Source organism: Marmota monax, unplaced genomic scaffold, assembly GCF_021218885.2.
Source record: "Marmota monax isolate L192 unplaced genomic scaffold, Marmota_monax_Labrador192_F-V1.1 WCK01_AAM20220418_F8-fsc00171, whole genome shotgun sequence".
Lineage (NCBI taxonomy): Eukaryota > Metazoa > Chordata > Mammalia > Rodentia > Sciuridae > Marmota > Marmota monax.
In genome coordinates this window covers 1202109-1217600 of record NW_026694658.1, presented here as the reverse complement: position 1 = coordinate 1217600, position 15492 = coordinate 1202109, and the positions used below count along the sequence as shown (strand labels likewise).

Below are 15492 nucleotides of genomic sequence, written 5' to 3'. Positions count from 1 at the left end.
TTTCTTCAGTGGCTCTTCCAGGTGGACCAGGAGGACCCATGTCCTCTCCATGTTTTGACATCTTGCTTCTGTTCTGGTGTCTTCCCATCCACCCCCTACCCAGGCCAGAACAATTTTTCCAGGAGAGGAGAGCATCAAGATGTCCTTTATACAGAAATACTTATTAAATGCCTCCTGGGTGCCAGAGCTGGGTCAGCAGCTACAACAAGAGCCTTCTCAGCTCTCTCCAAGCCCAGGATCTAAAGGGCCCTAGTGGGCATGCCTGGACTGATGCCACACATGCATAAGGTGCTAGTTGAGTGTTGGTACCTTGATAGGTCCTCCCATAGGAGCTGAAGATAAGGTTGAAGTAAGGAGGAGGAGAAAAAGTGAACTAAGGGTGAGATGTGGAGGTCAGGACTGAAGGTAGAGTTGAAGGGCTGTGATTGATGGGCATTCCGGAAGGTGAACAGTACATACAAAGAAAGACTCAGAGAAAGGATGGAGCGTGGGATATTGGAGGAAGCTAAAAATCTATTCTGATTGAGTTAAGGGAGGTGATTGTAAGAGGTGGGACTTAGACGACATCAGTCACCACCAGGACCCCATTCCAAGCAGAAGATTCCTCCCTCCTGTGAACTGTCTTTGGAGTCTGTAGCAAATGGTGTCTGGTTCAAGGGTTTCTAGGATTGCTGCAGAAGCTTCATCCTTTTAGATGGGGTTAGCTCCATTGGTCAAGGTAAGGGCAGAAAATGGGGGAGGGCTGAGCCTTGAGCTGCATGCTTCTCATGATGCCTAGATGCCAAGGATAAGGAAGGACTCTAGCAGGGGAGGGGTGCAGAACTCAAGTCCAAGAGAAGAGCTGGTCTCTTATGAGAACAGAAGCCCAGAAATCCAGGTCTACGTCGGCCATTAGCAAAGATTAGCTAGGCCTAAGTTGGTAATCCTGGACTCTGGGAGGATGTTCAGAAGGAAGAGAGGATGTGAAATGAAGGCCATTTCATTTCATTCTGTCCTTCACAGAGAGGGCAGCTGGGGCCTGGAGAACAGCAACTTCCTCAGAGTGCATAGATCTGCTCACCCCAGCCACACAGTGCACAGGCATTGCCACAGTGGCCCAGCAGGTGGATCATAGAGCCCTGTGCCTCAGCACTTCTGAGGCTCCCCTCACAGCTTCTCCAGAGCCGTCTCCTGGCATCACTATCAGGACTGCAGTGTGGACGCACATGGATACCAAGTAGGGCATCACTGGGAGGTCAAGCTCAGGGTGAAGCTTGTTCATGTCTAGACAGGGGCTTCCTGTTAGTACACACTAGATATGTCTGGAGATGAGAGTTGCCACTTGGCCCATTGAGGGGACATTTCTGTGTGGAAAAGGAGTAGACAGTCAACTAAAGGATGGGAACACCTACATCCTACTTTCTCATGGGCCCCACATTGCTGGCCCACCTGAAAATAGAGTAATAACAACCCTGGGTACCACAGTGACCTCCTAGAGGTATTAGCAAACCCACTGAAGTAGATGGAGAGCCCAAGGGACTGAGAAGATATGGGGCAGTCACCAATGAAAGGTCAATGACTGACTTTTGGTGTTCTTTTTTTTTTTTTTAATTTTTTTAATATTTATTTTTTAGTTATCAGCGGACACAACATCTCTGTTTTGTATGTGGTGCTGAGGATCGAACCCGGGCCGCACGCATGCCAGGCGAGCGCGCTACCGCTTGAGCCACATCCCCAGCCCACTTTTGGTGTTCTGATCACTGTGATGCCCTCCTCTCTATTCCCTATTCTCCATCTCATCCATTAGAAAGCAGATTCTGTCCCCTACGTCAGATCCAAACTGCTCTGATTCCTTTGGTAGTTAATAAACAACCACTCCTGTCCTTCAACAACATGACCCTCTTGGAGGAACTGGCATGGGCTCTTGTGGCCTGAGGGCCAACATACCACCTACTCCTTGGCTGGCTTGGCAGTCACAAGAAGCACATGAGCAGGGCCCTACCTCTTGGGTCCTCAGGCAGTGAGCCACCAAGTGTTGCTTTGGCTTCCCATTACAGTAGTTGACCCAAGGCTGTGACAAGCTGCTGATGGAGAAGAATAGGAATCCAAACACATCCAACAAGCCTGATAGAATGAGGGAAAATGAAGAGCCACTTCAGGGGGACACTGGGAGAGAATTTTCCTACCCAAGGTAGGAACCCTGCCAAATTAAATGACTGGCAGACCGAGTGTTCACATTTGATCACCCAAAGAATCCCACACCTGGAGCACCTGGTTATGAGACTGGGAGCATCAAGAGAAGCAAGGGGCAGCGTGCAGAGCAGTCATCCCCACACACGGTGGATGATCCTCATCCTTTATTCCTGCCTCCTCTGTAAGCCCAGAGCAAGCAGAAAGCCCCTGTAGCCCCCCAGCTTGATATCTTGGTTATAACAACTATCTTGCCTACCAGGTAACCTTGGCATGCATTCCAAACCCTATAGGATAAGCAAAGTGCTTAAGACAGTCAGCCAAGAATTTTGTGCCAGACACTGATGCCCACACTGTTTCTTCACTGATGTTACACATGCCCACTGGTCTAATTTAGCATGTAAACCCATTTCTCCTGACTTGGGGTTGTGGGGATCTTCCTGTCTTGCTGCTGCCTCTGACATGTTTTTTCCCCATAAGTACCTAATAAACTGCACTGTGTGCAATCCTGGATCTCTGCCTCTTTCTTCAGTCTCACGGCACCTTCCACCTTTGGCAGCTGGTTCTCATAAACCAGGGCCAGGCTTTCCTGAAACAGGTCCCATGAAGGATGAGGGGCAGCCCAGGGCACCAAATCCCAGTTTTAGCCTCACTCGTCTGGTCCTGTTTCCCTCTCTGCTGACCCATCTGGTGGAAATCACCTTTCAGGAACATTTTCTGTGCTGAAAGGAATTGGCCTCAGCAGGCCACCTGATACCTAGAATTCTACCTTTAAATCAACCAACTTCATAGGCACTCTGGTGCTTTAATTCCCTCCCCACCTACTAGCCCTCTTTGGCTGTCAATGAGTTTGACCACATCTCCCAACCAAACCTGTCTCATTTCCCATCCCAACTTTCCCAAGGGTGGAAGTGGGCAAAAGGAAAATCCTTGCAGACCAGGAGTCCCCTAGTTTGCCTTGGTGAAGAGATGGACACCCAGAAGGAAAGGGACAGGTCGGAGTCATGCATTAGATATGGGACTCCTGTTCTTCTGTCCAGAGCTCATTTACTCTCCCTGAGGGTAGTCACTTCAGGGTCTCCTCTTGGACTGGAGTTTGGGCAGGAGGCAAGGTGAGTCCCTGTTACCTTAGAACATCAGCTAGTGAGGGTCTGTACAGGTGTCACCATGGTGTCAAACAGTCACCAAGCATGCTGGGGAGGAGGAGAAAGGTCTTTGGAGAGTGGGATGGGGGAACCCAGGCTGAGCTGCTCAGGGTCAGTGGGCCATACCCTGGAGGACACTGTCTTCTGGGTGACCAGTGAGGGCTATGCTCTGCGCCAACAATGATAGATTTTCGTCCTGTGAGGAATGAATGTTCATTCCTCAGACCAGAACCCAACCACTACTCCCAGAAATTGCTCAAAATATACACTCCCTTGCTAGAGATTCTCTACAAAATCCACCCAAGGGGCTGAGGGTGGATTTTGTAGAGAATGGGCTCAGTAAACCTCCACTCCATCTGTGCAGCCCACAGCCCAGGCTCTGCAACTTCCTCTCCATTAGGTGAGGCACAAGTGGCAGGTAGAGCAAGGGAGAATGCCAGGGGTGCTCTAGGGTGCTCTGCTAAAATAATCACTGCTGGTGTCCCACTGACCTTGGAAGAGCAGGGTCTGAAAGCAGCTTCCTGGGGGTCCCAGAGATGTTGGGAGGATGCAATTCTCCAGGATAGGCCCTATGGGATGGTTTGATTTGGCACATCACATTTCATGTTGACAATCTCCCTTCCCTCTTCTATCTTGCAGCCTTCCTGGTATATGTGGTAGGGACTGCTCTGCTCCTTGAGTGTGTGACTAAAGCTCTGAGGCCCAGCACCTCACCTGGCCTTCCCTTGCCCTTCATGTTTGGCATCCTCTATCAACTCACATAATTAGGCTTCGTCTTCTGAGCCAGGAATCCAGATATTGCTAAGATCCGGCTGCTCAGCTGGGCTGAGATGCTAGAAGAACGGGGTCAGAAACAAAAAGTGGGCAACTTGTCATCAAGGATTAGAGCTTGGGAGGCCTCTTTCTTTCTGAATATAGTCATAACAGCTTCCAATTATCATCCGAATACTGTGGGCATGGCACAGTAAGTTATGGGCATCATTTCATTTCATCCTTCTGTGAGGAATGTGCTCTGATGATATCCAACTTACAGATGCTGCTATTGGAAGTTAAATCCTGGACCATGATCAGAAAGGGAAAAGCAAGGATTGGAATCTAGGCCACCTGACTTGAGATGCCTCTCAGTTGCTTTCCTGTCCTTGCAGACATTTTTGTTGGTAAAGCCTTGATGGCCAATGTTTCTGACCTCTCTGATCACCTCAAGACAAACCTCTGCAAAAGAATCCCAACTGGGTGGTTAGCCCAGTGGAGGCAGTCCACGTTCAAGAGTGGTTGGGTGAATTCTGGTTCAATCTGTAAGGTCAGACAGCAGCGACCAAAAGGAGGCAGATTTTAAAAGGGTGCTGAGGGCTGAGGTTGTGGCTCAGTGGTAGAGCGCTCACCAGCACGTGCAAGGCCCTGGGTTTGATCCTCAGCACCACATAAAAATAAAATAAAGATACTGAGTCCAACTACCACTAAAATATATATATATATATATATATATATATATATATATATATATATATATATATATATATATTTAAAGGCTGCTGAACTGAAACTTTACTGAGATTTTGTTCCCAGATGAGACCCTCATGGGTCCAAGGAGAAACGCAGGGGCTGAATCTAATTGGAATTTTTATTGGGCTTAGAGCAGGATGGGAGGGCGTGGGACAGGAAAAGGGGTTTTTAGAGTCCCTTGTCCTACTGGGATTGGTGGTAGTGGAGGGGTGGGGGAGTTGGTTAAGACACAGGATTGGCCAGGAGACCCTGCTGATCGACAGGCGGTTCTGTCAGTGCCTGATTGGTGGTTCTGGGCGCTGGCGGGTTGCTTGGTGCTTTGTTCCTCAGCCACCTCCACCTAACACAATCAAAGTGCCAATTCCAAGGTTTGGACAGCCAGGATAAGAGGGTTTCTTCGGGGAGGGAAGTGCTACTGGAGTCTTGGTCTCCATGGCTCTCTTGTAGATCTGTGAGTAGAAGAGAGCTGGTGGCCAAGTTGGGAGTCCAAGAGGAGCCCAGGCCCATGTGGGCCTGGAGTTGGGAGGTGAGGTGTGGGGAGAGGCAGCGGTACAGATCTACAGGTCTCTGGAGGAATCAGTATGGACACTACAGAGAGCATAGTTCCTGATGAGAGCAGCTTGATGAGAGTGTAACTCTCACTGTCAAGATCTCAGGGTCTGATGGGGGGAAAGGTAGCCTTCACTGGGGATGCAAGGACCACGCCTTTCTTCCAGCACCAGCATGGTGCCATATAACAGAAGCACAATAAATATTTGTCAATGAGCAAGTCCCATTTTTCTTTTTCCTATGCCTCCATTTCCCTAGCAATGGCATCCAGGACTGGGAAAAGGCTGTCTGGAGTGTTGTTACTGCGGGCAAAGCTTCCGACCACCAGGCCAGAGGGAGACCACTGATGACAAATAGAGAGACGCGGGCGCTGATCGTGCGTTGGCAGGAAGAGGGACTGTAGGGTTCACTTTGATCCATTCCCTCGTTTTATAGGTAGAGCAACAGACCCATAGAGAATAGTTTGACTTGTCCCAAACTACACCAAAAGGCAGGAGAAGGGCTAGGGGAAAACACCGTCTTTCTAGAACCTGAATTATTTGAGGTCAACCTCTTCCCACGCCAAGGAAACTAGACCTTTCCCCCGACTGCCACCTAACTTAGTCCCAGACCCAAGACCTGCTACCGATCGAGTCCACGACCCTCTGCTCCTAGATCTTGAGTTCAAAGCAGGATCAATCGATTGGTTTTCCCTGTCAGGAGCTGCTGAGCGCTGATTGGCTCTGGGTAGGACCCATGCGTGGGAATTGAGGGTGGAGAAGAAATCGCGCGGGAACTGGAAGGCTTGGGGTCCGTCCGGGCGTTGCGCAGGGAGAAAGCGTCCTGAATACGATCTATTCGAGGAAGCCCAAATGTGTTGTCGGGCCCCTGGGAGCAGGAGAGGGTCCACTCACTCCTTGCTGCCTGTTGGGGACTTGAGTGTTTTAAATCGTCTTCCCTTTTGGCTGCTCCTCGGTGTCCTCAGAGGCCTTCCCCAAACCCTCAGGCTCCATCGCCTCCATCATCAGAACTCCTCTTCACTCTCCACTATCTGTTTGAAGCAGTGGTTTTCAACAGCCGTGCAATGAAAATTGCAAGTGGTCCTGCCCAGCTGAGAGCAGCGTTGGAGGGCCTGGGTTCCCGAACATCTCCCTCTTTACCTCTCCCCTTTCGCTGCAGCCCTCCGAAGCCCCTCCTTGAGGAAAACTTAAGGGCAAGAAGTGGCTCTTTACGGAGTAGTCCGCTCCTGCCAGGGCGAGGTTTCTGGAAATGCAGATTGGAGGAAGACAATCCGCTGGTGCATAGTCAATGGCTCCCTAGCATCGAGGGCAGTGGTCCCTAACCTGAGCGCTGCCGTTTGGGGGCAGAGAAGATTTGGTTTTGTTGTGGATTTGATCTTAAGCATCCTTCCCATCAATTCCCACCACACCCACGTCCTTCAACCTGATACACAAGCATCTAACCAAAAGTCTGGCTTGGGTGGGGATATGTGCAGTGCTGCCACTAAGATCTGGGTGCTGTTTCTGAGTGTGTCTCTTTCAGGGCAATGCAAACCTGAAACTTATCCAACCATGAAAGAAACAATTTCAGCTTTCGGCACATTTGAAAGACTGAGAAACAGAGAAGGTAAATAATTAAAAAATCAGAAGAGTTTCATATAGACTGAGTGAAAAGAAAAGGAAGGAGTCGTGGGGCAAGTGTCAACTTTCTTATCCCTGGACATCAGCAGCGGGGAGACATGTTGTCATGGTGGCACTGATAGAGCAGCTTCCTTCAGGAAAGGAGAAATGTAGGTGAGGAGCAGGGGAAGGCGGTGGACGGATTTGAAGGTGTGTGGACCCTTCTGGCAGGTGCCTTCACTAGTCATGGTTTTGGGATTCCTCCATTGTTCTGTCTGGAGCCATCAGTTCACCTGTGCTAGGTGGTTTTGCTCACCTTGCTGGTCCTGGTGGTCCCCACAACTCATTGTGGAACTCATCTGTTGGTCCGTCTGTCCAATCCTCCCTAGTGTCGTACTCTTCTGGTCTCTGAAAGCAGCCCTTCTGAGACCAATAAATGGGTATTGAAGATTCACAGCAAAGGGATGGGCCGTTTGTATCATTTGAGAAACTTCTGGGGTAGGTTCAGGCAGCAAAAGCAATTTGTGCTCATACTGAAAGCCCAAGGATTCTGATAAAGAGTTTACAGAACAGGGCCAGAAAAATTGAGAAGCAGGGGTGATGGCAGTTATAACAATTAGTCCCCAAGCTTCAGCATCTCTGGGAAACAGTTTTCAAACTCCAGGACAGTTTGTTAAATTGAACTCACTCATTCTAACTTTGGTTTTCTTTTCTTGAAATAGGGCTGTTAGGGTGAGTGTCCAGATTCCTTGGCAGAATGAGAATTTCTTTGTCTACTTCTGTCACCACAGGCACATGTGTTTTTTACCTGTTGAGGTACTTTTTCAAATCTAAAGCCTTGGCCAACCGGTGGACGATGATTTTTTTTTTTTATTCCCCTTAAGTGACTCATCTGTAACTGATATTTCTTACTCAACATTTGGAAGAGGACAGAGACTCCTTGAAGAATTTAAATCACCTAGGTAAGCCTGTATGGTATGTTCTAATCGCTGTGTCAGCCATTAAAGTACATTTAATCTGTTTCATCAGGCATGAATTTTTAGTTATTAGCTACCTCAGCATGTTATCCAGGTCCTCCCTGCTCTCTTCCTTTTGAGTCACACAACTTTTTTAAATATTCAGAACCTTTTCAGCCTTCCCATATTCTGTTCTCTCTGTCCAGAACTTTCCTACTCTTCTTGTAGGGTTTCTAGGTTTCTGTCCCTCCTTCAGCCCTCAGGCAAGTTTCATTTCTCCAGCAAACGTTTTCCTCATCTTTTCTGTCTCAGTCTGAATTAAGCATCTTTTCTGGGTTCCCCAAGTGCTTTGAGCGTTCACCACATTTTTTGGCAAGTGGTGTGTATATGCCCCACTGCCCTGCATGTGTTCCATTGTGGCCACCATGCTCGGTTCATAGTTGAAACAACAACCCAGATTGGTAGTCAGTGGGCTTTTTGTGTGTGTGTGTGTGTGTGTGGTGCTGGGGATTGAACCCAGGGCCTTGTGCGTGTGAGGCAAGCACTCTACCAACTCAGCTATATCTCCAGCCCTCAGTGGGCTTTTTTTTTGTGTTCATGTGTGGCCTTTCTACCACAGAGCCACACCCTTAGCCCTCTTTAATTTTATTTTTTATTTTGAGACAGATTCTTTTTTGTAATATATTTTTTTTTAGTTGTAGATGGACACAATACCTTTATTTCATTTGTTTTTATTTTTATGTGGTGCCGGGATCAAACCCAGTGCCTCACACATGCTAAGTGAGTGCTCTACCACTGAGCCACAACCCTGGCCCCTTGAGAGACAGATTCTTGTTAAGTTGCTGAGGCTGGTCTTAAACTTAACCATTTTCCTGCCTCAGTCTCCTGAGTCACTGGGCTTATAGGTGTATACCACTGTGCCTAGCTATTCAGTGGGCTTTATAAAAGGGGAAATAAAGGTATTTATAACTTCATAGATCACCTTGTCTGCTTATGTTATACTTGTAGCAGTTCCGTTTTTTTTTTTTTTTTCCCCAGCTTGTTTGTTTTGTTTTTGGGTACTGAGGATTGAACCCAGAAGCATTTTACCACTGAACTACATCCCCATCCCTTTTTTATTTTTTATTTTGAGACAGGGTCTTGCTAACTTGCAAAGGGCCTCACTAAGTTGCTGAGGCTGACCTTGAACTTGTGATTCTCCTGCCTCAGCCTTCCAAGTTGCTTGGCATGTGCCACCATGCCTGGCTAGCAGTTATGTTTTGCATATGACTGATGGGCTTAGGAGGGCACTGTTTCATTCTCCCTGTGTCATGTAAACAGACTGAGTGGTGATGCCATGCCCCCTGGTCTGCAGGTAACTGAGGCTGAAGCTGAGCTTCAGTTTTCTAGACTGAGAAATATGGAAAGGAGGATGGAGAACTTATAAACTGTAAAGCACTGTGCAGATGTTAGTGTTAGTTCAACATTGTCATTCCTGCCAAATCGTGTGGAAGCTTTTTATAGACTTAAGACTGTTTGGCTGCAACTAGCCTCAGCCCTGGGTACTTTTATTTCTCTAAATAAAATACATCATGCCCAGTTTAATGCTCTCTGTACTCTTTATATTTGTGCTAGTTGAATAAAATTTAATGGCATACTGGTACAAGAATCACAAAGAAATTGGAGCCAAGCTTGCATCTATGTTTAACTCAGAAATTGTCTCACCTTGATGGTGTCACCTGGCTAGATGTGAAGCATTAAGTGATGTGTGGATTTCAAATGTTTTGTTTTCTGATGCTAGGTATGGAGCGGAAGACATTACTCATGAGCTCTACCACTGAGCTCCAGTTCCAGATCCTGTTAGGAATTACTGACCCATTCCAGGATGAAGCTTCTGAAAATGAATTCCTGTGCTGCCTGCTCAAGCCCCTGCTTAGTACCCGAAAGCCTCTTTTTCCCAGAGACAGACTAGGGCAGGGAGATGCTTGCTGGAGCCCTAAGCAAGGAGGGTTGATCTGCAGGTGGACTCAGGGAATTTGGGCCTTCACTTTCATCTACACAGATAATGTTTCCGATGTGTTGGGGTATTCAAGATGGCAAATTTCTTGTGGAAGGAAAGCTTGACATTCATTTACTATCAATTTTTTTTAATTTTTAAAATTTAATTTTAATTTTATTTACTTATTTTTGGTGTGAGGGATTGAACCCAGAGCCTCACACATGCTATTGTACACGCTACAACTGAGTTTTAACCACAAGCCTATTTTTAAAGTTAAATTAAAATCTTAACTGACACATTAAAAACATGAAAAAGCGTACATATTAGTGGGCTAACAGAATGTTTCTGCACCCGTATACATGGGATGATGTTGACATCAGGTTAAATATATCCATCTCCTCAAATATTTGTCATTTCTATGTAGTGAAAACTTTTCAAATCTTTTAAAAAATCCTTTCTTATAACTTTTTTTTTTTATATTTATTTTTTAGTTCTCGGCAGACACAACATCTTTGTTTGTATGTGGTGCTGAGGATCGAACCCGGGCCGCACGCATGCCAGGCGAGCGCGTTACCTCTTGAGCCACATCCCCAGGCCCTCTTATAACTTTTTGAAGTATACAGGACATTATTGCTATTTATAGTGACCCCACTGAGCAAAAGCACACTGGAACTTCTTGCTTTTAACTGTGGCATAGTTTTCATTGTTCAGTCTTTTCCCTTTTCCCATCCCTCTCCTGCCTGCTCTCTCCTGCCTTTCACTGTCCTACTTTCAACTTCTGTGAGATCGCTTTTGCAGATTCCACTTGGGACATCAGGTGGGATTTATCTTTCTTGTCCATATTTCACTTAACATAATGATCTCCAGTTCCATCCATGTTGTAAATGACAGGATTTCATTCTTTTTACGGTTGCATAGTATTCCATTGTTTATGTGTGCCACATGTTCTTTATTCATTCATATCCAGGCAGGAGAAATTTTCTCTTACTCAGGGGAGGGTCAACCATTTGTTCTAGTCAGGGCTTCAACTTATGTAGGGCAATTTGCTTCACTCAGTCTGTCAGTTCAAACACACACACACACACACACACACACACACACTTTTTTTTTTAAAATGGTGCTGGGATTGAACCCAGGGATGCTCACATGCTAGGCAAATACTCTACCACTGAACTATAGACCCAATCCCCCAATTTAAATACTAATCTCATCCTGAACATCCTCCAAGAAATACTTAGAATAATGTTTACTCCAATCTGGGTACACTGTGGCCTAGTCAAGTTAACACATGAAATTGACCATCCCAGTGATACATGCTATAATGCCTATAAAGCTTGAAAATTTTATGCTAAGAGAAAGAAAACCACACATATCACAAAGGACCACCTGTATGTGATTCCATTTAAATGGAATATTCAAAGTAAGCAAATATATAGGGCAGAAAGGTTAGTGGCTGCCTAGGGTTGAGGGGATGGTAGGATTTTGAAGTGATGATTGGCAGGTGGCCAGGGTTTCTTTTTGGGGTGAAAACTGTTCTAAATTTGACATGGTTCTATGGTTTGTCTCCCAGAGGACATGCAGGTGTTCAATACCCAAAGTCATATGTCAATGGTATTAAGAGAGTAGAAATTTAATTCAACAATGGCATTTAGAGGTGGGGCCTGTGTAATGTGATTAGGATTCAGTAAGGTCATTACAGTGGAGTCCCTGTGAACACAGACTTGCCCTTTCTTTCACAAAATATAGTGTCTGATTGACTAATCCTATCACACACTTTTTGGATGGGCATCTTCTTTCTACTTCTTGAGTTTCTCTTTGATAAGGAGATATAAAACAAAAAAGAATTATTATAAGGGAAATCGCATCTTCTTAGTTGGCCTAACAAGGTAGACTTTGTTATGGATGGGTACATAAAACCTTTATTCTTTCTTTCTTTTTCTTCCAGTACTGGCATTAAACCCAGGTATCTGTGCATGCTTGGCAAGCACTCATTCACAGAACCACATTCCCAGCCAAAAACCTTTATTCTGATGATATTCAGAGAGAGAGAGAGAGAGAGAGAGAGAGAGAGAGAGAAAGAAAAGAACCATAATTGTTGCACAGCTGAATAGCTTCAGGCACAAACAGAATCAATTGTGAAGATGTTTGACAGTCCAGAAACTGCAAGGCAAATGCAGTCAGCCAGGGATGGTCAGATATTATTGGACTACCTGCCAGACAAGCATGGATTTAGGCAGGAAGATTTAGATACAATCTGCTGGTATGCAGAATTCCAATATGAATGTGGAAATTACCCAGGAGCAGCAGAATATCTTTACTTTATTAGAGCTTTGGTCCCAACGACAGATAGAAATGCTTTGAATTCTCTCTGGGAGTAAAGTGACTTCTGAATTCTTAATGCAGAATTGGAATGCAGCCATGAAAGACACTTACATATTTAAAAGAGAAATGACATAGATAATTTATTCTGTGAGTTCTCCACTCCGGTCTCTTCAGCAGTGACCATGGCTCATTTACGGTCTCTTATTTTCTTCAATCACTCCAAAAATTGTGATAATATGATTGATTTCTTCCTTTACCAGCCACAGTATCTTAAGGCAGCTCAGGCAGTGTGTTCACATATTTTCTTCCACATGACTCCTGCGGTCATAATGAACAAAGATGTTTGACAATGCTGGAAATGATAAAGAATCTAGTAAAAGTTATGCAGTCAGAGTCTCACACATCCAAAGACCCAATTACAGAATTTGTTGAATGCCTGTATGTTAATTTTGACTTTGATAGGGCTCAGAAGATGCTGAGGGGATGTGCATTGGATGACTTGATGGCTTGCCATGAGAATTTCATTGAAAATGCCCCATCTCTTCCATATTTGAGACTTTTGGTTATATCCACCAATGTACCAGTATTAATATGTTGGTAGATTAAACTGAACATGAATGACTCCAGAAGAGACTGAGAAGTGGATTGTGAATTTGATTAGAAATGAAAGACTGGATCCAAGATTTATTCTAAATGAGGTTGTGTGATTATGAGTAACAGTGCAGTCTCACTTTATCGGCAAGTAATTGAAAAGACCCAAAGCCTTTCTTTTAGAAGCCATATGTTGGTCATGAATATTGAAAAGAAACTTATTCAGAATAGTAGGTCAGAGGCTCCTAACTGGACAACCCTAGATTCTGGGTCTACTAAAAAACAGTAAAGAATAGATGAAAAAAAGAAAGATGAAATAATAAAGCCATTATGTAAAGGGTGACCTACATTTTAAAAGCAATTAACATATTCCGTATAAATTGGGAGCATTTGAATAAAATTGTCCCCGATCCATTAAAAAAAAAAAAAGAAGAAGAAGAAGAAGAAGAGGGACAGAAACCAAACTGGGTGCAATGGTACATGCCTGTAATCCTAGTGGCTTGGGAGGCTGAGACAGGAGGATCTCAAATTCAAAGCCAGCCTCAGCAAAATTGAGGCGCTGAGCAACTCAGTGAAACCCTGTCTCTAAATAAAATACAAAATAGGACTGAGGATGTGACTCAGTGGTCAAGTGTCCCTGAATTCAGTGTATCCCCACCCACAAAAGAGAGTCAGAAACCAGACACATGGACATGCTCCCACTATGATGCATTACAGCCAAGGGGAAGTCTTGGTAAGAATCTGTGAGCTGTGTATGCAGTGGTGCACACCTGTAATCCCAGAAATTTTGGAGTTTGAGGCAGGAGTATTACAAGTTTGAGGCCAGCCTTGGCAACTTAGTGAGATCCTGTGTCAAAAAAATAAAAAAGGGGCTGGGGATGTGACTCAAGCGGTAGCGCGCTCGCCTGGCATGCGTGCGGCCCGGGTTCGATCCTCGCACCACATACAAAGATGTCGTGTCCGCCGAAAACTAAAAAATAATATTAAAATTCTCTCTCTCTCTCTCTCTCTCTTAAAAAAAAAGTTGAACACCAGCCTATATCAGAAAACATTTTTATCTAATAGGTAATTAGAATATAGTACTTCTTCATATTTGTATTAATCATTGCCATGTGGAACTATCAGCCAGACTTTTAATATGAAATACACTGTTATTACACTGAAGTTATAGGAAGCTGGCCCAAAATTCAGAATCAAAGTTCCAGTTGTACTACAGTCTTGAGGCAGGTAAATGAGGAACTTCCACTAGAAATACCAGAATAGAATTTTTTAAATTCAGGGTCCCTGGATCTCTAGAAGACTTTTATTAAATGATATTCATGATATGTTCATGTGAACATGAAGACAAACATAAGCATGACTTCCTCCCTTAAACATAGGCATGATATTCAGATTTATTTAACTATCTGATAAGAACTGAATATTTTTATCTTCAAAAGTCACATGTTGAAGCCTAATCCCCAGTGTGATGCTTCTCAGCAGTGAGGCCTTTGGTTATGACTGGAACCCTCATGAGTGGGATTAGTGACTTTTTAAGAGGAGAAAGGCAAGAAATTTTCTCTTCTTTTGCTATATGAGAAGGCAGGAAGAAAGCCTCCCTTTGTAAGCCAGGAATAGCCCTCACCATGACCAAAGAAGCCAGCACCTTGTTCTCCAGCCTCCCAGTCTCTGGTACTGAGTGAAATAAGTTTCTGTTCTTTAGGTTTTTCAGGCTGTGGTGTTCTTGGTATGTCACACAAACTGATGAGACAAACATGGAGACACAGGAACTCTAATGGTACAGAAGTCACTAACATGTGGCATGAAAAGAACCCGGATTTTGGTGTTAGATAGATCTAATCAAACATGAGTCATTGGTAAAATTTTCTCCTAATCTCAGATTATCCATCTGTGAAAGATGACTAGTAACATCCATGGAAAAAACCTCAACACCTTTCAGATCATAAAAGGAAAGCATTGGGTAAAACCTAAATCATAAAATAGTGAAAAGTAAACAGCAGGCTGAGGACATTTCTATATGTAAATTGAGAAATGGATGACCTGATTATATTAACAGCATTTAAAAGATAAGTAAAAAGATTCTCAGACAGAAGAGTTGACAATGTACAGTATACAAAATTCACTAGCACAAATGTATGTGGTCAATTGACATATTAAAATAGCCAATGCCATGACTAATCACAGACTATTTTCCACTGATGAACTTGGCAAAGACTTAGTGAGGAATGTATTTTTTATTTGGTAAAATTCTACTTATGTACATATCAAGCATTTTTTTAAAGAAATGATAATAAAATGAAGAACAAGGAAAAAAAATTCTCTCTCTCTCTCTTAAAAGTTGAACACCAGCCTGGGTGTTCAGTCTCAACATAAACATTTAATAAATAAATAAATAAATAAGGACTGGGGTTGTAGCTCACTGGCCAAGCACCCCTGGTTCAATCCCCAAATTTAAAACAACAACAACCAAAAAAGAAGCTGTGTCATGCTGTCTGGTCAGCTTCCCATAAGGCAAAAATAAACTCTTTTCTTTATAAAGTGGTCTGCTTCAGGTATTTCATTATAATATTGAAAAATAGACTAACAGGCATCATGATGGTTATGCAACTCTGGATTTACTAAAAGTCACTGAATTGTACTCTTTAAATGGAAGAATTGTGTGGTACATGCATTATATCTCA

General features: G+C 44.3%; 1 pseudogene; it reads left to right on the top strand.

Annotated features, from left to right (window-relative positions):
* The first annotated feature begins 11971 nt into the window (after positions 1-11971).
* Positions 11972-13100, top strand: LOC124078435 (eukaryotic translation initiation factor 3 subunit E-like; annotated as a pseudogene).
* The last annotated feature ends 2392 nt before the right edge of the window (positions 13101-15492 follow it).